Source organism: Anabrus simplex, chromosome 1, assembly GCF_040414725.1.
Source record: "Anabrus simplex isolate iqAnaSimp1 chromosome 1, ASM4041472v1, whole genome shotgun sequence".
NCBI lineage: Eukaryota > Metazoa > Arthropoda > Insecta > Orthoptera > Tettigoniidae > Anabrus > Anabrus simplex.
Window position 1 is genome coordinate 86,249,065 of NC_090265.1, and position 23,303 is coordinate 86,272,367.

Genomic DNA, 23,303 nt, shown 5'->3' on the forward strand with positions numbered 1-23,303 from the left:
CCTATGTAACTGACCTACTATCCAACGGACGATCCCACTGTTATACCGGGGCGAAACGCTGGTGAATTCATTACTGAAAATGAATAGACAGCTTGAATACATTAGAACAGTGTTCTTCACCGTGATTTACCTTAACCCATTCACATACGAAAATTAGACCAGCTTACTTTTTAACTTATATTTGTAGTATCGTAAGTTCGTTTCGAATGCTTGTTAATATATGAGAATTATCGCAGATGTAGTCTGCCTGGTGGCCATGACCGTGAAGGCATCAAATAATTATGATGTGAAATCGTGGTTAGCCGGTTCAAGTTCCATTGATGGAAAGAAAAATAAATCACCATCAGATATCGGCTGGCAGGATAGGAGAAGTGATGGTGAACAATTTTGAATGACTACGACGGAGGGGGGGGGGGGGTGTTAAAAATAACCCGAATTATTTTATTACAGAAAATTACTGGCTTCCTTTATTCAAATTCACTTGCATTCCTTCAGTGTATTCTCCCTCAGACACAATACAACGTTTCCAGTGTTCATTCTACTGTTCAAAACACTTCCCGAAGCCATTTCTTGATAATCTGTTGAGTATACCCGAAATTGCATTGTTCACTTCTTGATCACTTTGAAAATGACGACCTCAAAGTTCCTTTTTCACTGCAGGAAATTGGTAAACGTCGCAAGGTGCAAGGTCCGGTGAATAAGGTGGATGTGGCATCACCTCAATGCCCAATTCGGTTATAGTGTCATGTGTCTTGATTGCCCGATACGCAAGTGCCTTGTCCTGGTGCAGGATCCATGCCGTTTGAGCAAAGATTGGAGATGTTTATCATTCCATCAATCTATTCAATAGCTAAACGGCGGTCTTCCCGCAACATGACATCAATTTTGTTCACATTATTGTCAGTTTTCGATGTTGAGGGTTTTCCTGGGCGTGGAGCATCCACAAGATCAGTTTTGCCCTTCTTAAGGCGTTTGTGTCACTCAGAAACTTGCGTCTTTCCATCGCTACCTTTCTGTAAGCGTGCTGCAAAATTTCCACTGTTTGTGTTGGGGTTTTGTTCAGGAAAACACAAAATCTAATTGAAGCGCCCTGCTGCAACTTCGGATCCCTGCTGATTACAGCGAACACGGGTTTCTTCCTCAGCTGCTCCCCTGAAAACGAGAAGCCGGAGGCGAGAGATGTGCTTCGCACTGTATCAATCAAGGTTAAACATTTCCAGTACTATCACCTGCAAACTATAATGCGGGATTATTGAAACACAGTCCGACTCGTTGGCTGAACGGTCAGCGTACTGGCCTCCGGTTCAGAGGGTCCCGGGTTCGATTCCCGGCCGGGTCGGGGATTTTAACCTTAATTGGTTAATTCCAATGGCACGGGGGCTGGGTGTATGTGTTGTCTTCATCATCATTTTCATCCTCATCACGACGCGCAGGTCGCCTACAGGAGTCAAATAGAAAGAACTGCACCTGGCGAGCCGAACCCGTCCTGGGATATCCCGGCACTAAAAGCCATACGACATTTCATTGAAACACAAAAAGTTATTCCGGTTATTTTCTGACACCCCTTCGTAGATTACATAACAAACGCTCGTATTCAATTCCAAACCTCTCCGCAGTGTTGACATGGAGTGAGAGCATATGACGCTGTTGATGGTGATTTGTCCGTCTGATGGCCACGTGAAGTTTTAAGCAGACCCCTTGTTGGATTATGTGCCGACACCAGATTTCGCCCTCAACCCACCTCATTGTCATCTTCGTACACATCATCTCACACCTAGACATGCATGAGCCTCAAATACTTATATCAGGCGAGCCGAACATATCCTCGGATACTCCGGGCACTAGACGCCATCAGGTCAATACATAATCGTAGACGTTGTCACAGAATGACAATCGCCGACTATCATATTACATCCTTGTGTTTCTTGCAGTCTGTCCAAAAATTACGTTCCGTTTGAACTCGAACTACATTTGCGGGGATATTATTAGGTTCTTGACGCTTTAGTTCATATGCGCATAAGTTCGTTAAGGAATCTTGTGTTTCTAAATTCTATCACTTTGGAGACTTTTGTAATTCGTTATTAAAATCTATGAATATTCCTTATTTTTAATACATTTTACACATTTATAATGGTGAAAACATTTCCTAGCAGACAAAATAGGTGTCCCCACACAACGAAAAACGTTAAATTAAGCAATTTCCTCAATTGCGTTGAAAGTTGAAGGGGTAAAGGGCCGGGAAAGGTTTCAAATTGAGAGTTTTGGATAGCTCTATCAAACTAGAAAAACTAATTTCGAAGATCACTTGCAGCCTAATTTCATTTCCGGAAAAGTTCTTTACTCGTTTTCTTTTTTATTCAAATCCCAGCCAAGTAATGTGCTCCTTGGTTCAATACTCTTTTGAGTCAATGCAGAGATCCACTTAAGCCGTTATAACTAAATTCGGTGGGACATTTTTCAAAAAGAGTATTGAACCAATGAGCACATTACTTGGCACATTACTAAACGAGCGCTCGTAGTGGTAGAGAAAGGCAAAATGCTAATCTAATCACGGCCGACTTGATGCATCGCTCTAGCTGGAGCGCAGTAAGGGATCCAGTCGGCCGTGATCTAATCGACCGGATAACAAGATTAAGAAAAGGATTGTAATTTTTAGGAATAAATAAAATATATTCTCACACTTTATTATATTATTTCTACCTAAAATTCGTAGCTCATATCCCTAGGATGTTTGCAACATTGGGTTGCTTGTCTGATGGGCTAGAAATATGTATTTATTGTGCATTTTGCATAAGTATTTCCATACTTGTACTGTAAACCCATTAATGAAGAAAGCAACAAAACTAAACAGACTCTCTCACGAATATAACTACCTTCCCGCTTAAATAATGCCACAACAGAGATCCCAGAATTGTAACAAGAAGCGGATTCTCTATAACCATAGGCAGTATTTCACTTCTATAAACATCATACATAGCTTAAGAAACCTTGGCAATCGCCCATTTATTTCCGTGCGCAGAAAACAACACAAACTAACGGCATGTCACTCCACCCACTCTGTAGTTTCTCAGAAGAGAATATTTCTTCCTGTGAAACACATTTCTCAAACTCACAGATTTAAAGGAGACAAATTCAAACTAAAGGCACTCTTAGAATAACAGAATGATGCTTTCTATCTACAACAAAAACTCCGTTGCATAACAAACTCTCCCAAGCGCACGGATCTATTTTTGGAAAATAAATAAGTATATGATATTTCTGGGGATTACTAATAACTAATTATAACAAATTTCGTAAATAAGGATCTCTAAATAATAATAATAATAATAATAATAATAATAATAATAATAATAATAATAATAATAATAATAATAATAATAATAACACGGAACCATTTCTATGGAATACAAAGTTGAACCCATAATTCTACGGTGAGAAAAATTTTTATTTTTCACAAATATTTATTTGGTATTCAGAAACTACTGTATGTTTGAGGGCAGCCATTTTGCGCTCCCAAGAGCCCGATGTTGCGTGGGGAGGTTCTTCCTTCCCGGCGAGCTCGTGGATTGCCGGGACACCTCGGCGGGGCTCGAGTGCCCGACAATTATTTTAATCCATGGAATTCTGCACAATGAGGGATTTTGATAACATAGTAAAGGATGAAATAAATAAGCAAAATTATTCATACACCCTCTGTGAAGACAGAGCCCCCAGGGAAATTTTTAAGTGCAGTTAAGCCCAAGTACATGGTAGCGTGAGACCAGCGAACTAGCTACACGTGCCAAGGTCATGGAAGGAAGAAAACGCGCGAAACGCACGGGCAGAAACAATTTATTCCTCCTGTTGTGAGTGTAGGAAAATTATAAAATTAACATCGAACATAAGTGCAAGTCTGTCCGGAGTTCTGGGACAAATCTTATCAAAATTGGTCTATTAGAAGCAAATTTGGCAGATTTCACAACCAAGCCTCATAGAGGGGATAGCGTCCTTCCGGAAATTATAAAAGAAACCCCCCTCCGTAGATTTGGCAGTGTCGATCTGGAACTTGAAGCCGCGGGAGCTCGTGCCCGTCGTCATTAGAAATTCGCGCCAGATTGACCGACAATAATTCAATACATGTTCGTGGCTAAAGTCCATATATTTAGTTAAGAAGAAAAGTGATTGGAGAAGCTGTGAACGTTTGCAGACGAACTGGGAAGGTGTAGGCTGGTTGAAAATTACACAGCAGATTTTATTTTTATCATTTCCTGTACTCTTGTAAGTGAAGAAGGTCTGGGGGAAGCGATTCAAAATAGTTCTACTCCCTTATTGGCCGAACACCTGTTCTTATTGAAACAACGGGGAGAGAAACCACTCTGGGAAGCGCATCAGACAGTTAGAGTCGACTGCAGAACGAGGGAAGTTCGTGGTGCAAGTTACAAAGAAAGTGCATTATTTATGGTAATTTTAATCTCGTGTGTGTGAAGGGTAGTGTTTGGATGAGTGAAATTTTGAAAATGAAAATGTTATTTGTGAAAATGAGTGGCTAAGTACGAGGTTGCTGGGATGATGTAATCAGAATGCTGAGAATGTCACCAATGTGCAGGTCTGTCTATTTTATATTATGTTGTAGTTAGTTAGTTAGTTACTGTCTGTCCTAACCAAAATTTCCAGATGATTGTCGGGTGATATGCGTGATTATCAGGCGAAAGGCGTTGTAAATTTTGGTCAGCGTGTGAAAATTTCAGTGTGTAAATTTCATGTCAAGAACGGTAAAATGCGACGCTTAAAATTTTGTGTTGAGATGAGATATCATTCAAAGTGCGGATTTGTGAACGTTATAAGTGTAAATTTGTCGTGGCGAATATTGTAATTTCAGGTGTCAGTTGCATTCAGAAATGTTGGTCAATAATAATAATAATAATAATAATAATAATAATAATAATAATAATAATAATAATAATAATAATAATAATAATAATAATGTTTACCACGGGATAAGGAAATTCCTCTCTGTTAAATTACATTTAACCAGTTATTTGTACAAGGATCGTAAGCATATTGAGATAATGTCAATAAAATTTGTTAGAGTCACAGTCATTAATGGGAAGGAAATTTTGAGACATCGTGTATACTTGAATTGCGAAAGGTCGATGTGTGCTCTTGGATTCTTGAGGTCTGAAAGTCTTAATAATAGTAAGGTAAGAGATGTGTTTAATGATGGTTGTCGTTTTCACCAGGGGATCGAAGTATGAAAAAGGGTCGTGAAGGAAAGGGGATTGAGAGCGATGGATTGATATGTACGTGGAGATGAGAGAGAAGTAGTACCGCTGAAATAAAGCGAGGAGAAAGTGTGTTGAGACAAGTTGTATTTTTGTAGAGGAAGTATTTAGAAACAGGCTGTGTGAAACAGGCTGTATTGTTTTCCGCAATCAATCCGAATTTGAGACGACTATGGTGTGAATTTATAGAAAGATTCCAAGTGAAAACGACTCTGGTAAATGTTAAGTCTGGGTAGTAAACATCCAGTGATTTTTGTTACGAAAAGCCCGCATGGATGATAAGATAATGAACGATCTCCAGGATCACAGAGCACTTTGGACACACGGTTGGGTTATATTTAATTTGTTCATTGGAGAGGTCATGGATAAGATGGTTGGAGTTGATGATAGGCGATCTGAGAATTTCGAATGCGATGGTGATGATTATTATTTTGAAGGCGTCCACTAAAAGGGTACACGTGTGTTGGGAATTTTCATTTGCTTCCCTAACACGTCAGTGCACAGGCTGAGATTGTGTTCGAGGTGGAGAACCGTTCGTCACGTCTATTTATTTTTGAGTTCACATATTATAATGATGTAGACACTTACTGTACTTTTCGAGAGGTAGACACTTGCTGTATTTCGACTTGCATTCAGTTGATAATAGAGACGTTGGTTCCGTCGTGCGTATTTTGTCTGACCAGATTCAGTGATATTGTTGGAGTTGTTTGAGAATTGCATTTCGCCTGATATGTTAAGGGAGACGTAGTACGACCCACTTTGACGCCCGACGATAGGATTAGGACGTCAGATGCTATTCTTGGAGTCACTGATGATGAGACGTCCTAGGTCACGCCCGACGATAGAATTTGGAAGGCATCATGTACATACTGATTAGGTTTAGGGTGTGCAGATTTCAAGTGAGCCCGACGATAGGTCTGGGATGGTAGCTGTACACACTCAAGTCTCAGTTCAGATGTTTTTCTTTTGTTTCTTTTGTGAAGTGGCCTGGAGGAAGGTAGCCATTACAGTGCGATATGATTTATTGTAGAGGGTCTATGCGAAGCTCTCATTGAGATAACGGGACTGCTATCAGACGAGTTGAGGGCTGTCCAAGTGTGGGACATCGACCCGATCTAGATTAAATATTTTTACTGTGTTTCTTCGTGCGTGTTAAGCTGTATGACTTTGAGATGTTAATTTATTTTTACGGACTTTAGTGTTCCCTCGTTTTAACGTCCGTTTTCGTTTGATAGTGTGCATATTGACACTCAGTGTTTTAGAATGAGACTTGAGTTGCGAATGCGGTTTCGATTCGTCAGCCAGTAATTTATATTATTTTCATCTTGTTGTATTTTCATTCTTATTCATGGTTAGAGTAAGTAAGTAATCACTTTCCAGTAGTGTGTTGGGACAGACAGTAAATAGAGAGATCTGTACTGGTGGCATTGTTGTCAAGGGAAAGAATTCCTTAAAATTGTAGTAAATTTTAGCGTGGACTGGTAAATTTATTAAGCATAATAAACCCATTTCTAACCTGAAAATCGGTTCAATAATAATATTTTCAAGTGACTTTTCACTTTTTGATTAACTTCAGTGTTTGGCATTTCTTCTAAATGCACGATTAGTAAGTGTTTCCTGCATTTCGCAGTTTTGTTCCTTTAGAACGACTTAACGTAAGATCCTCCCGGATCATGTTGTTGTTGGTTCCTTCCGAACAGCCGTTTGGGGTGATGCACGTTTAGCATCGGGACTACCTTATCACTTAAGGGTGTCATGAATGACAAATACATGGTGGAATTTTATTTCAATTGTGAATGATGCCATTAACTTGTAGTGAACACCATGCTTTCCCATAATATTTCGCAACCTATCCAAAGCAACTGATAGTCAGTTTGGTTCGATTAAGGGTCCATTCGGCGGATGTTCCGTATCCGTGAAGGGTATTTGACTGGTGGATAACCTTAATTAAGAGAAAATCAGGCGTTCTAATTGTTGAAAGTCAGATTTTCCACGGATCGTGTGGATTAACTCTCAGTTCTCGTTTGGAAAATAGGCGCCCGGTTTTCAGGTTTTCTTTTTTTTTAGTTTTTCAGTTTCGCTGTCCACTAACATATTAGCTTCTCTGAAGCAACTCTTCGACATTGGAAGAAACGAAGTGACGTTATGTAATGTGACTGTGTTTGGAACTTTTCAAAAATCAATAATTAAATCTTTTTATATTTTTGTGGCAAGAATGCATATTAAATTAACGATGTTATCGTGCTCTTTCAGTTTAATAAAAGTTAGTAAGCACATTTTTGCTCCTCATTTCAAGTAGTTAGGCTTTCTTCTGAACCCCATCGTTTGGTTAAGATCGTGACCGAATTTATTCCCGCAACGACCCAAGATTCAAGAGTTCTAAATTGCTCTACTATAGCAGCCGTGGCCGACCAACGATGGAATGGTAAGTTCAAGGGTTCAGTAGAAGTGGCGCCATCAACTTTGGGGCCTTAATGTCACGATAACGATGAGGAGCCCAAAGTCACGATAACGATACGATGCCACGATAACGATAATGAAATTATCCATTGAAAATAAATGATAGAAAAATATAAAATAATGTTGAGGCTTAAGCCACATTATAAATAATACAAGCGGGTGAAATTTATGGCTGAGCCACAGTTAAACGAATTATGCCCAATGAGAGTGCTAGATATTAACACGTTTAATGAGGAGCGTAACTACTTGGTAGATAATAATAATAATAACAGTCACAATGCATTTTAGGAAACCAGTATTTAAAGCTGTATTTAAGCTTATGTCATGTTGCCAATATAAATTTTGGAAGTGGTAACGCTGAATTACATTCAAAGTTTATGCGTTAACATGTTCGTTATTTACTTAATTTACGGAAGCGAAACTATTTGGGATCTTTATTCAGAGTAACTTATTAACTTCAGAATTTACTTTTTTATTAAACAATTTTGTGATACCAGCCATGTAAACAAAAATTTTATAAGACAACTGTTGGAATGTTGTCAGTTTCGGTATTAAATTGTAATAGCGTTTGTATGTGAAAACGCAGTAGATAGTGAATTCTTTCCTTGGTAGTTTGGAGTATTCTGGTTGCATCAACAGCCAGCGTACTCATTATTGTATTCTTTGTGGTATTGTGACATGGAGTGTCAGGCGATGTTGGATCTGCTAATGCAGAGGATGGAAGAAATGAGTAGCAATATGAAAGTCCAGAATGAGAATTTGAGGGAGGATGTGAGAAGTCAGAGTGATAGTTTGAATAGTTTGAGGGAGGACACGAAAGTTCAGAGTGATAGTTTGAGAGAGGACATGAAGGCTCATAATGAAAGTTTGGATGGTAAGATTGAGGAGTTAAAGAGTAGTGTTGAGGATACCCAGGCTAGGTGTAAAGAGTCTAGTGATGAGTTGAAGGCTGGATTGAAGAACGTAGTTCATGAGACATACACTATGTGCACCGAACTTAAAGAGGAAGTTAGGGGTGAGATAGGTAAACTCAACCAGCGTTTTGATGATAGCCGAGTGGAAATTAGGGATGAAATTGACAAACAATTTGCGGAAGTGCAGGTCAATTTAAAGAACGATTTTGATAAACAATTTTCTAAAATCCATGACAGTTTAAAAACCGATATGGACAAGCGTTTTGACGAAAGCCACGACATGTACAGTAGGTTATGCGATAGTCAGGAGGAGATGAGGAAGGAACTTGACAAGCATTTACTGGAAAGCCAGGCCGCGCACAAACAGCTGATTGACAGTCAGGTTGAATTTAAGGACGACATTACACAACAGGTCGTAGAGATGCGGATCTCCAGTGATAAGGAAAAGGGGAAAACGCTAACCATAATAGAGGAACAACGTCAAATATTATCTGCGGACATTCAGTCACTGAACAATAAGGTAGATAAAATTAGTGTGGAATTGGAGAGTCAGGTATTGTCAAAAACCGAAACCATGGAGAAGAAACTGTTGCAAGTTAATGAGGAAGCAATTAGTAAACTCCAAGTGGCTAATGAGGACTCCGAAGTTTTAATTAAAGAAATTCAAGAGGAGTTAGTTGAAATGAAAAATGAACATACCCGGGAATTCAATGACAGGCAAATTAGTATAGAACAGGATTTAAGGGAAATCACGTCAGCCCAGGAAGAGACAGACAAGAAAGTTGGGTTCATTAAGAGCGAAGTGAGCAGTTGGATTAGCAGCGTGGTAGATATGCAGTCCAAGGTGGACAAAGTATTAAGTCAAACCTCGACAGCTGTCAACTCTGACCTCAGTGGTCAATTGCCAAAGATCAGTCATGTGAATAATAACGGTCAGAGCTCGAATGTAGATACCAGTCGATCTCAAGGCTCAGGGGTCACAAACGTTATTAACATGATCAAGTTACATGAGGACCAGCCTAAGAAATTTAATGGAGGTCCACATACCACGCCGAAGGGGTTTCTTAAGGATCTCAGGGAGTACATCCGGGACGCCAAGATTCCTGAGGAACGTCAGTTGAGGGTAGCTGAAAGATATTTAGAGGGGGCACCACTTTTATGGTTTAAAGGCTTCCGATACCACTTTGATACCTTTGATGAATTCCAGAGGGCGTTTCTCAATAAATTTTGGAGTACGGAAATTCAGCAGAGTCTTAGATTAGAGCTATACTCACGTCGGTATAATGCAATAGGCCCTACAAAGTTCAGTGAATACTTTATTGCACAAATGGTAAAGTTCAGAGAACTTGAGGCGCCGCCCTCGGAGCAAGAGTTGGTGCAGGCCATCCAAAAGCAGCTACCTCCCGAAGTACAAAGGATGCTCATTGCATCAAAGGTAGAGACCCCAATGCAGGCAGAAATGATCCTTAGGCAATTGGATCATACCCATAATCAAATAGCACCCAGAGGGGGACGATCGCACGAGCAACATGTAAACACTGTTAGCCAGGTTCCAGAGGGAAGTCCAGAGGCACCTGAGCAGGGGAAACCACAGTCGACTGAGCGGAGGCGTGAGTTTCGCAATAACTGGGAACCCTCGCATCCACGAAATGAGGATTGGAAAAGGCGTAGGGGTAATTGGAATTATCCACAAAGGAGGAACCCTTACTGGAGGCGATACGATGGGGACAGAGAAAACCAGAGGAATTTCAGGAATGGACTTAATAACCGCAGGGACTGGGGAAATAATCGAACCCAGAACTTCCGCCGTGATGAGGATGAACGGTACCGTGAACGTGTTCAGTACACCGACGGGTTAAGGAAGGACCACGAAAGGAAAAAATGGCAGGGGGCTATACAGCGCCAGGACGTCAACACCGATTGTTTCGGGGCTGAAAGTTTGGAATTCCAAAAGGTACATAGGCAAGACCAACGAAACTCCGGTCTGAACCCGTTTGCGCCGAATTTCGAGCAAGAGTCAATGTCGACTCTTGATAGAAAAAAAAAAACTTCAAATTCCCAGTAGGAGATTTTTCAGAGTCTCTCATCCCAGATTCTGAAGAAGAGACGTCAGATGAGTGGGTGGTCGCACAGATAGATTCGTGGATCATTACCTCCGATGACTTGGTGGAAGACCATTTAAAACAGGAGAGCAATCAAGTAAAGAAACTGCCTTTAATAAATGTCCGCATCTGTAATTTTCATGTCAAAAGTTTGGTAGATACCGGGGCCAGTATCAGCATCATCTCCCAAGCTCTTTTCGACGATTTGAGACAACGAAATAAATTGCCAATTATTCCGGTGTCAAATGTAAAAATTCGAGGGGTCATTCCTGACAAAATTGCTGTTTGTAAGGTACAAACTTATTTGGACGTACAAATTGGAAATTCCACTTTCGCTCATGCATTCGTAGTCATGTCCAAAATGCACTACAATGTGATTTTAGGGGCTGATTTTATCCGTGAGACCAACGCAGTCATTGATTTGAGCAGGAACCAGATAAAGTTCAGGAAAGAAGAGGGAGCAGAAGTCATTACACTAAACGAGGAATTGGGAGAAGATAGAACATTAGAATATGGCGAAGAGGAGGCCCAATGTGTAGACTTTGTAAATTCATTAGAGGGAGTCGCTGGCGAAATTGACAGTGTAGATGACGAAGGGATTCATCATGAAGAGTTACATGACGTCTTGGAAGCTGAGGTTGACACTGATTACGAGGCCTTAATTGGGTTAAAGGTCGCGGAATGCCCTGGTACTGTAGAAGAGAAGGAAAAACTTAGAGCTCTCTTAATGGAATATATATCTGTGTTCGATTCCAAACCGGGTCTAATCCCTAATTTCACATATGCACTAGCTGTTACGGATTGGACACCGTTTAAGAGGAGACCGTACCCTATACCGGACAAGTATTATGCGCAAGCTGCAAAAATTATTAAGGAAATGGAGGAGAACGGGCTAATTTCCAAGCAGCCCACTCCATATTTGAATCCGTTGGTCGGGGTTCAAAAACCGGACGGGTCTCTGCGCGTGTGTTTGGACGCTCGTGCCCTCAACGAACGCCTAGTCCCCGAGCATGACCATGCCCCTCCTATTAAAGAGGTTATCAAACGTTTCAGAGGAAAATCACGTTTTATTAGCGTAGATTTGACGTCCTCATATCATCATATCGGTTTGGAACTCAAGTCTAAATTGTTTACTGGCTTCCTTTTTGACCAACAGACGTATGTCTTCAATCGTCTCCCATTCGGGTTGAAAAATGCCGGTGCAGCTCTCATACGCGCCCTAGATCGATGTCTAACTGATGAAGTTAAAGCCGCTACAACTCGGTATGTTGATGACATCTTGCTAGCTTCATCCAGTTTTGAGGAAAATATCAGGGATTTGAGGAAACTCCTGGAGAATTTGAGGGCATCAGGTTTCAAAATCAACTTGAAGAAGTCACATTTTTGTCAAAAGGAAGTCCTATTTCTCGGCCATGTCATTGATGGTGAGGGAGTTCGCCCGAACCCGGTGAAGCTCCAAGCCATAGACAAGTTCCCAAGACCGCTCAAAATTAAGAATGTCAGGCAATTCCTTGGAATGTGCAATTTTTTTTCGGACCACTGCATGAATTACACGGAGGTTGTAGCCCCACTTCAGAGCTTGCTTCACAAGAATAACAGGTGGAAATGGAGTCCCGAGCACGAAGAGGCCTTCAGGAAGACCAAAGAGCTCTTGCTAAACAGCGTTAAGCTAGGGTATCCAGATTTCGAGAAACCCTTTATCGTACAGACTGATGCATCGACCGTAGGAATCGGGGCACTCCTATATCAGGAATGTTTGGACCAGCCTCATAATAGGAATTACTTATCCTTCTATAGCCGAAAGTTGAGATCACACGAAGTCAAATACAGCGTGACCGAATTGGAAATGTTGGCTATTGTTCAGGCATTGCAACATTGGAGGAAAATGATTTATGGTTTTCACATAATCATTAAAACCGACCACAAGGCGCTGACCTTTATAATGAAAACAGCTGTCGCTAGTGAACGAGTGGCTAGGTGGGCCCTGTTCATACAACAATTTGACTTCGAAATTGAGCACTGTTCCGGAAAATCAAACATCTTGGCAGACCTGTTAAGCCGAAACCCTAATGAGGAAGAACACGCCGTGAATCATTTGGACTTAGTTCAGGAAGACCACGATTTCCTATCAGAGTTGAGACGACTGGGAGACTTGCAATTGAGAGATCCTTTCTGCGGAAAAATGATTTCTTTCCTCCGAGGGACACTTCCGGCTGACGATCCACGGTACTTTGCCATCCAGAAATTGTCAAATAACTACTTGTACGTGAATAACATGTTGGTAAAATTCGTGGACAGCGATCACGTGAAATCCCGAATTTTGGTACCGCCGCAGCTGCGGAAGGGATTAATCTGGCACGTACACAGGGTTATTGGTCATGGAGGGATTGATAAGGTTGTGTCAACCATCCAAGAAACGTTTACCTGGGTAAATTTGAGGGAAAATGTCAGAGACATCATCATCACCTGCGATACATGCCAACGGGTCAAGGCAAACCCTTATCTGATCAGGCAGGCGCCTATTCCTCTCTTACCTTCACAACCTAAAGAGCTGTTCGCGATGGATATCTATGGGCCGCTCGTGAAAGGAAAGCGTGGGAACAAGTTCGTGCTGGTAACCATTGATGTTTTCTCCAAATATACGACTCTGTTTCCCATGCAAAAAGCTAACACCAAGCTAGTTTTGAGGTGTATTTCCCGAAATATCATTCCGGAAATGGGCACACCGAAATTCCTTCTAACAGATCATGGTCCCCAGTTCACCTCTGCACAGTTCAAAACTGCCCTTCAGAATATGGAAATTCACCACATCCTGAGCAGCGTGAGACATCCTGAGGGAAATCCTAGCGAAAGGGTAATGCAAGTAATTGCAAAATTCTGTAGAATTTATTGCGCCCAAGAGCATTTCAAGTGGGTTGATGTGCTACCCCTGATAGTAACTTGTGTAAATAACACCATACACGAATCTATTGGGAGGATTCCATCTATCGTGCACTTCAATAGATATCCTGTGAGATCCTGGCATGGTGTCATCCAGTGTCCCATCGACCCCCGCCCGTCACAGGAATTATGCATTCAAAGTACGGCAGAACATCTACGTCGGCAGGCAGACCGCCGGTTGCGCAGGGTGAGGAACCGGAGATTCCACCGTCCCTTAGAGGAAGGCGAATTGGTGCTTGTTAGGAGACCCATGATGTCAAAACCGCAGGAAAACATCTATGCTAAATTTGCTCCCTTATATGTTGGGCCTTTCAAGGTGGTCAAAAGTTTCAGGAATAATTCCTACAGAATTCAGAGTCTGGATGGCAGCAGCGAAGCTATATTCAATGCAGCCAACTTAAAGGTTTATCATAGAGCCGAAGAAAGAATTCCACTACAGGATGACGCAGTCTTACCAGCTGGGGAAATGGTCACCGAAGAAGAAGAAGAAGAAGTACAACCCGTAAATATGATCGTCACGTCGAGAGAAAGACAGGTCGAGGCACCACTCCAAGGACAGGCAAGCAGTGGGAGTAAAGAAGAGGAAGACGCTGAATGTTTACAATGTTCATTCTTAAGAGAAGACTTTGTTGATGACATCTGTAACGCAATTCTATTGTTGGAAGAAGAAAACAGGGAAATACGTGAAAGTAACAGAGCCCTACGTCAAGAGTGAGATCGGCTGGGAAATTTTACGTAGAATCATGGTTCATTTGTATCAAAATTCCCATGTACAATTTAGAATTTTGAAGGAATATATCTGTTTAAATATTTCCCCTTTCTGGGTAAATATTTCGTCGTTTGTAGGTGGATTATGAACCCATAATTCTACGGTGAGAAAAATTTTTATTTTTCACAAATATTTATTTGGTATTCAGAAACTACTGTATGTTTGAGGGCAGCCATTTTGCGCTCCCAAGAGCCCGATGTTGCGTGGGGAGGTTCTTCCTTCCCGGCGAGCTCGTGGATTGCCGGGACACCTCGGCGGGGCTCGAGTGCCCGACAATTATTTTAATCCATGGAATTCTGCACAATGAGGGATTTTGATAACATAGTAAAGGATGAAATAAATAAGCAAAATTATTCATACACCCTCTGTGAAGACAGAGCCCCCAGGGAAATTTTTAAGTGCAGTTAAGCCCAAGTACATGGTAGCGTGAGACCAGCGAACTAGCTACACGTGCCAAGGTCATGGAAGGAAGAAAACGCGCGAAACGCACGGGCAGAAACAATTTATTCCTCCTGTTGTGAGTGTAGGAAAATTATAAAATTAACATCGAACATAAGTGCAAGTCTGTCCGGAGTTCTGGGACAAATCTTATCAAAATTGGTCTATTAGAAGCAAATTTGGCAGATTTCACAACCAAGCCTCATAGAGGGGATAGCGTCCTTCCGGAAATTATGAAAGAAACCCCCCTCCGTAGATTTGGCAGTGTCGATCTGGAACTTGAAGCCGCGGGAGCTCGTGCCCGTCGTCATTAGAAATTCGCGCCAGATTGACCGACAATAATTCAATACATGTTCGTGGCTAAAGTCCATATATTTAGTTAAGAAGAAAAGTGATTGGAGAAGCTGTGAACGTTTGCAGACGAACTGGGAAGGTGTAGGCTGGTTGAAAATTACACAGCAGATTTTATTTTTATCATTTCCTGTACTCTTGTAAGTGAAGAAGGTCTGGGGGAAGCGATTCAAAATAGTTCTACTCCCTTATCGGCCGAACACCTGTTCTTATTGAAACAACGGGGAGAGAAACCACTCTGGGAAGCGCATCAGACAGTTAGAGTCGACTGCAGAACGAGGGAAGTTCGTGGTGCAAGTTACAAAGAAAGTGCATTATTTATGGTAATTTTAATCTCGTGTGTGTGAAGGGTAGTGTTTGGATGAGTGAAATTTTGAAAATGAAAATGTTATTTGTGAAAATGAGTGGCTAAGTACGAGGTTGCTGGGATGATGTAATCAGAATGCTGAGAATGTCACCAATGTGCAGGTCTGTCTATTTTATATTATGTTGTAGTTAGTTAGTTAGTTACTGTCTGTCCTAACCAAAATTTCCAGATGATTGTCGGGTGATATGCGTGATTATCAGGCGAAAGGCGTTGTAAATTTTGGTCAGCGTGTGAAAATTTCAGTGTGTAAATTTCATGTCAAGAACGGTAAAATGCGACGCTTAAAATTTTGTGTTGAGATGAGATATCATTCAAAGTGCGGATTTGTGAACGTTATAAGTGTAAATTTGTCGTGGCGAATATTGTAATTTCAGGTGTCAGTTGCATTCAGAAATGTTGGTCAATAATAATAATAATAATAATAATAATAATAATAATAATAATAATAATAATAATAATAATAATAATAATAATAATGTTTACCACGGGATAAGGAAATTCCTCTCTGTTAAATTACATTTAACCAGTTATTTGTACAAGGATCGTAAGCATATTGAGATAATGTCAATAAAATTTGTTAGAGTCACAGTCATTAATGGGAAGGAAATTTTGAGACATCGTGTATACTTGAATTGCGAAAGGTCGATGTGTGCTCTTGGATTCTTGAGGTCTGAAAGTCTTAATAATAGTAAGGTAAGAGATGTGTTTAATGATGGTTGTCGTTTTCACCAGGGGATCGAAGTATGAAAAAGGGTCGTGAAGGAAAGGGGATTGAGAGCGATGGATTGATATGTACGTGGAGATGAGAGAGAAGTAGTACCGCTGAAATAAAGCGAGGAGAAAGTGTGTTGAGACAAGTTGTATTTTTGTAGAGGAAGTATTTAGAAACAGGCTGTGTGAAACAGGCTGTATTGTTTTCCGCAATCAATCCGAATTTGAGACGACTATGGTGTGAATTTATAGAAAGATTCCAAGTGAAAACGACTCTGGTAAATGTTAAGTCTGGGTAGTAAACATCCAGTGATTTTTGTTACGAAAAGCCCGCATGGATGATAAGATAATGAACGATCTCCAGGATCACAGAGCACTTTGGACACACGGTTGGGTTATATTTAATTTGTTCATTGGAGAGGTCATGGATAAGATGGTTGGAGTTGATGATAGGCGATCTGAGAATTTCGAATGCGATGGTGATGATTATTATTTTGAAGGCGTCCACTAAAAGGGTACACGTGTGTTGGGAATTTTCATTTGCTTCCCTAACACGTCAGTGCACAGGCTGAGATTGTGTTCGAGGTGGAGAACCGTTCGTCACGTCTATTTATTTTTGAGTTCACATATTATAATGATGTAGACACTTACTGTACTTTTCGAGAGGTAGTCACTTGCTGTATTTCGACTTGCATTCAGTTGATAATAGAGACGTTGGTTCCGTCGTGCGTATTTTGTCTGACCAGATTCAGTGATATTGTTGGAGTTGTTTGAGAATTGCATTTCGCCTGATATGTTAAGGGAGACGTAGTACGACCCACTTTGACGCCCGACGATAGGATTAGGACGTCAGATGCTATTCTTGGAGTCACTGATGATGAGACGTCCTAGGTCACGCCCGACGATAGAATTTGGAAGGCATCATGTACATACTGATTAGGTTTAGGGTGTGCAGATTTCAAGTGAGCCCGACGATAGGTCTGGGATGGTAGCTGTACACACTCAAGTCTCAGTTCAGATGTTTTTCTTTTGTTTCTTTTGTGAAGTGGCCTGGAGGAAGGTAGCCATTACAGTGCGATATGATTTATTGTAGAGGGTCTATGCGAAGCTCTCATTGAGATAACGGGACTGCTATCAGACGAGTTGAGGGCTGTCCAAGTGTGGGACATCGACCCGATCTAGATTAAATATTTTTACTGTGTTTCTTCGTGCGTGTTAAGCTGTATGACTTTGAGATGTTAATTTATTTTTACGGACTTTAGTGTTCCCTCGTTTTAACGTCCGTTTTCGTTTGATAGTGTGCATATTGACACTCAGTGTTTTAGAATGAGACTTGAGTTGCGAATGCGGTTTCGATTCGTCAGCCAGTAATTTATATTATTTTCATCTTGTTGTATTTTCATTCTTATTCATGGTTAGAGTAAGTAAGTAATCACTTTCCAGTAGTGTGTTGGGACAGACAGTAAATAGAGAGATCTGTACTGGTGGCATTGTTGTCAAGGGAAAGAATTCCTTAAAATTGTAGTAAATTTTAGCGTGGACTGGTAAATTTATTAAGCATAATAAACCCATTTCTAACCTGAAAATCGGTTCAATAATAATATTTTCAAGTGACTTTTCACTTTTTGATTAACTTCAGTGTTTGGCATTTCTTCTAAATGCACGATTAGTAAGTGTTTCCTGCATTTCGCAGTTTTGTTCCTTTAGAACGACTTAACGTAAGATCCTCCCGGATCATGTTGTTGTTGGTTCCTTCCGAACAGCCGTTTGGGGTGATGCACGTTTAGCATCGGGACTACCTTATCACTTAAGGGTGTCATGAATGACAAATACATGGTGGAATTTTATTTCAATTGTGAATGATGCCATTAACTTGTAGTGAACACCATGCTTTCCCATAATATTTCGCAACCTATCCAAAGCAACTGATAGTCAGTTTGGTTCGATTAAGGGTCCATTCGGCGGATGTTCCGTATCCGTGAAGGGTATTTGACTGGTGGATAACCTTAATTAAGAGAAAATCAGGCGTTCTAATTGTTGAAAGTCAGATTTTCCACGGATCGTGTGGATTAACTCTCAGTTCTCGTTTGGAAAATAGGCGCCCGGTTTTCAGGTTTTCTTTTTTTTTAGTTTTTCAGTTTCGCTGTCCACTAACATATTAGCTTCTCTGAAGCAACTCTTCGACATTGGAAGAAACGAAGTGACGTTATGTAATGTGACTGTGTTTGGAACTTTTCAAAAATCAATAATTAAATCTTTTTATATTTTTGTGGCAAGAATGCATATTAAATTAACGATGTTATCGTGCTCTTTCAGTTTAATAAAAGTTAGTAAGCACATTTTTGCTCCTCATTTCAAGTAGTTAGGCTTTCTTCTGAACCCCATCGTTTGGTTAAGATCGTGACCGAATTTATTCCCGCAACGACCCAAGATTCAAGAGTTCTAAATTGCTCTACTATAGCAGCCGTGGCCGACCAACGATGGAATGGTAAGTTCAAGGGTTCAAAGTATTTAATTTCCTCCCGGCATAAAAAGTGTTCGTATTTTTGAGGACATTGATATTTCTTTTACGGAACCAACAATTCAGTTATTTTTTCAAATGAGTTGCGAGCTATTCTCTGTCCTATGGCAAACACGCATTGGTGTCTGACTGAATAAATAATAATGGTAGTAATTGTGTCCCAGAAATAAAAATCTTAAGGAAAATGTTTGGACCAGTCTCTACATTGGGAATCTGGATGATAAGTAAATCTCATGATTTATACCAACACTCAGAGGAAACTTCAGACACATTATGGGAAGGACGTTATAAATTTTACGGATTTTCTGTTTGCCCATGTCTGCTTAGTTTTCGATACGGCCATTGTTTTTTTTTTTTTCTCTCTACCAAATTCTTCCAGCACTCTGAATGTGTCTCTGTGTACAGAGTCATGTGCTTTCTTTGAAGTGTATGAAGTTTGTTATCAGACTTCTATTTTTAAGGCAGTGGTTTATGATTATATATTTAAGATTTAGAATTTGTTTTCAACAAGACCATCTTTTTCTAAACCCTGCTTGGTGTTCTCCAACTTGACAGTCAAATAGTTCTACTAAAGGAATGAGCAGTGTTTTAGATAAGATTTTGTGTGTTATAGGTGGTGGCAAGGAAATTCCTCTGTAATTATTAGCGTACTAGCTGATGTACCCATGCTTTATTACGGAATTTTACATTGTATACAGAATTATTATTATTATTTTATTTTGTTGCTATTTGCTTTACGTCGCACCGACACTGATAGGTCTTATGGCGACGATGGGATAGGGAAGGGCCAGGAGTGGGAAGGAAGCGGCCATGGCCTTAATTTGCCGGGTGTGAAAATGGGAAACCACGTAAAACCATCTTCAGGGCTGCCGACAGTGGGGTTCGAACCTACTATCTCCCGAATACTGGATACTGGCCGCACTTAAGCGACTGCAGCTATCGAGCTCGGTATACAGAATTCTAGGTTAGGCAGTGTAAACGTTGTAAGATTGTATTGAATTGCATAGCTCTTAACGTTACCCTAGAAACACGATGGGGATGTAACCAAACGTCTTTTCTTATGTGAAGACAGGGTTAGGGAATTTTCATTGTAATGGTAAACTCTTTTGCCTACCATCAATCACAATCAAGTTGGGGAGTTTTCATTATAATGGCAAACACTCACTCTCCACCTGCCTATTTAAGCTACATCCTCAGAAAGACTGTCTTAGTGGTCTTCTGAACTGAAATCAACATAGGTCATTAAAATGGCGCCAGTAGGAATGTCGCGATTAAAAGCAATGCTATTATATGAAATACTCGATCAAATGAAAAACCACACATTTTCTCACTTTTCTCGAACAGTACTACGCTGATGATCTAAAAGTCCAAAGTTCCACAGCAGACAGCCGTGAACACTTTTTTAATTTCGGAGGAGGGAGGGAGCGAGGCGGGGACGAATAGTTTAAATTCCCAGGGCGAAATGTATGGACTTTGCTTATCTGTTTAACAAGAGTAGCCGATGAGTCGAAAAATCCCAATTCATTACACTGGCGGGGAAAGAACTATCTGACTTGGAGGCAAATTTTTCCTCCAAGCCAGAGGAGAAACCTCCCTTCGCTGCCAATTTGGAATAAAACGAATGCGGAATTTAATAAGAGTGAAGAAGAAGAAGAAGCTTTTCTTAAGAAACAGCACATTTTGGGGTTGAATTTTGAGTTATTTAGTGAATTGTGGTGCTATAATTTGGAATAGGCCGAAATTGTAATTCTAGACCAGGTCATAAGTGAGCCTCTGCAGTGTGCACACTGATCATTCCAATCAGCGCGTCAGAGTACGGATAAAATAGCTGGAATACTATGTTGAATCAGTGTCTTACGTATCAGCAGTATCAGAAAATGTATGAGCCAGAGGAATGGCATGCAAAAGAAGAAAGTTATCTGACTCCCCAGCTGTTTCCTGCCAATATTCAGACAGGCTGTTATACTCGGTACGCAGCAGTAATCCCATCAATCAAAGATGAGTGGTAGCATAAGAGACGAATAATATCACAACAAACAATCGTCAATTTAATGTTATTGTTGATCAATTTTATGAGGTTTCGATATTGTAGGCCTTCACATACAGTTTTCTTCCGACTCTGAAATACCACTCTTATCATAGCCGTCCGGTTAAACTGGATAAAAATAAATGATCGGAAATTGCATTCTCCATAACTTTTGTTATGTAGTACTTTTCGATAGGACCAATAACATAGGTAATTAAAAATTAACTTTCAGGCGCCTTCCCATAAACTACCATTTCAGTCAGAGTGAACAAAATTGTTTAAATCTTAGACTGTATTTTCTTATTCCCCGTTTCTATGTACCAATTTTATTTAAATTCTGTTTACCCATTTTCTCGTGGCTCGGCGTTCATAAGGACTTAGCAAAAAAATTCAAATTCTTGAATATCTGTTATCATAGTCGGTATGATAAAAATGTATAAAACATAAATGATCGGAAATTCAATTATATATAACTTTATATATCTAGTATTTATCGATAGGACCACCAATAACATAAATATTCGGGAATTCCATTTTAGACCATTCCTCTAAACTACTACTAATACCGATTTTAATGAAATTCTCGTGATGAGCGTACATGCATAGAAACAGACAGACAGACAGACAGACAGACAGACAGACAGACAGACAGACAGACAGACAGACAGACAGACAGACAGACAGACAGACAGACAGACAGACAGACAGACAGACAGACAGACAGACAGACAGACAGACAGACAGAAATGATGGAAAAGTAAAAAGTGCATTTCCTTGTTACTGTGGACATAACCGATACTGGAATGCCATGCTTTTTAAATTTTGAGCATTGTGGAGACAAAACTCTTATTTTATGTACATAGATGTCCTTTATTGTATAGTGTCTGTTAGAGAGAACATGTCCATTCTACAGAGTGGTTCATGTTTACCAAATTTCTTCCATGAGATGTAGGAGTTTTACAATAATTTTATCGCTGGCACATTTCCACATATCAGGTAGCCTAATTGAGTCTTCTTCAGAAGTCTTGTTGTTTGTGAGTGCTGTGATTATAATTTGTATTTCAGTTTTGTTATGAAGATTTGAATTTGGAAAAGTGTTTTTAAGTTCATGTTTATCAAACACTTTCTTGAATTTGAGAAGCTTTTCGAAGTATTCTGCCAAATTTCACAGTTTTCTTTATTATTCAAAGGAAGGTGTCCGCTTTTATTTTTTTCAAGCTTAAACTATATTTCGGGTGTCTCGTTAAACTCATTTTGAATGTTTGTTTAGAAAATTCTAATATTATTATTTAGAAAATACTTTTCGATTTGGTTCAGTGGAGATTTTTGAAATTTTATCTTGGTAGACCTTGTCATTTTTTGTTTACTTTCTTTTCATAATCATCTCCTTTCTACGTAATATATTACGTTTTCGATGCTTGCAGTCTTTCATTCAACCCCTACTTCACAGTCTTCATTCCACCATTAACGCTTCTTTCTCATTGGTGCTGTTTCTTCAGCTGTCTTACTTTGGTGCTGAGATTCTTTCAATCATGTTTTTCTAGGTTGTTTAATTTATTCTTAATTTTTTCCTTATTGTTCATTAAAATGTCTGGGCCAATCTTAAAAGTTATATTATAATGAGTCCTAATTTTGTTTTGAGATATAATTTTTTTTTAATTAGGTACTGTAAAGTAACGATATATTTAAATAATTGCTCCATTTTTATCTTGACATTAATTATTTCTTTTAAGTTTCTTATGTAAATTGCAACATGATCAATTTGAAATTATCCTAAATTAGTCTTTTGTTTTAGGAAGCTCCTTAAACTGTTTACACATGAATTTTAAATTAAATGCTTTATATAGATTAAACAGTCTTTCTTCATTATCCAGTATCCTTAGATCAATTCTGCGGCTCAAAGTGACCCATGACTGAGTTCCGATTTTGTCAGGAAATCACTAAGTGCTTCACAAGAATTATTTTACATGTCTACACCATATGAGTGGACAGTGATCCGTCCTTCAAAAATCGGACTTCCTCTGCCGGATTTTAACCATGATTTTGGGATCCAGGGTCCGTCACTCCGCCACTGATCCACAGAGGTATCTCAATGATACATTCGGTTATACTATATTGATGGATACTGATTTATTCTGAATGTTGCACATTAAAATTTATACTAAAATTTGTATAACCTTTGTTTCGATATGTTTTAAGTACTTTACATAGTATTTCAGCAACCCTTGAAAATCGTGTCTAAGTAAGACCCATAAGGTTTGGATTTTAATGGAGCCTTTGACACACGTAATTGAATTAAATTGGTCTGTGAGCCCGCTACCTGTCACTTAATCCAATCTGGAAATGAGAAGGCGGAGTTGGACCAGAAAATGAAACTGAATGTCCCTCAATCTGGAGAACCAAATTGAATATAAATAAGCATAAAGCAGAGAATAATCGTGTA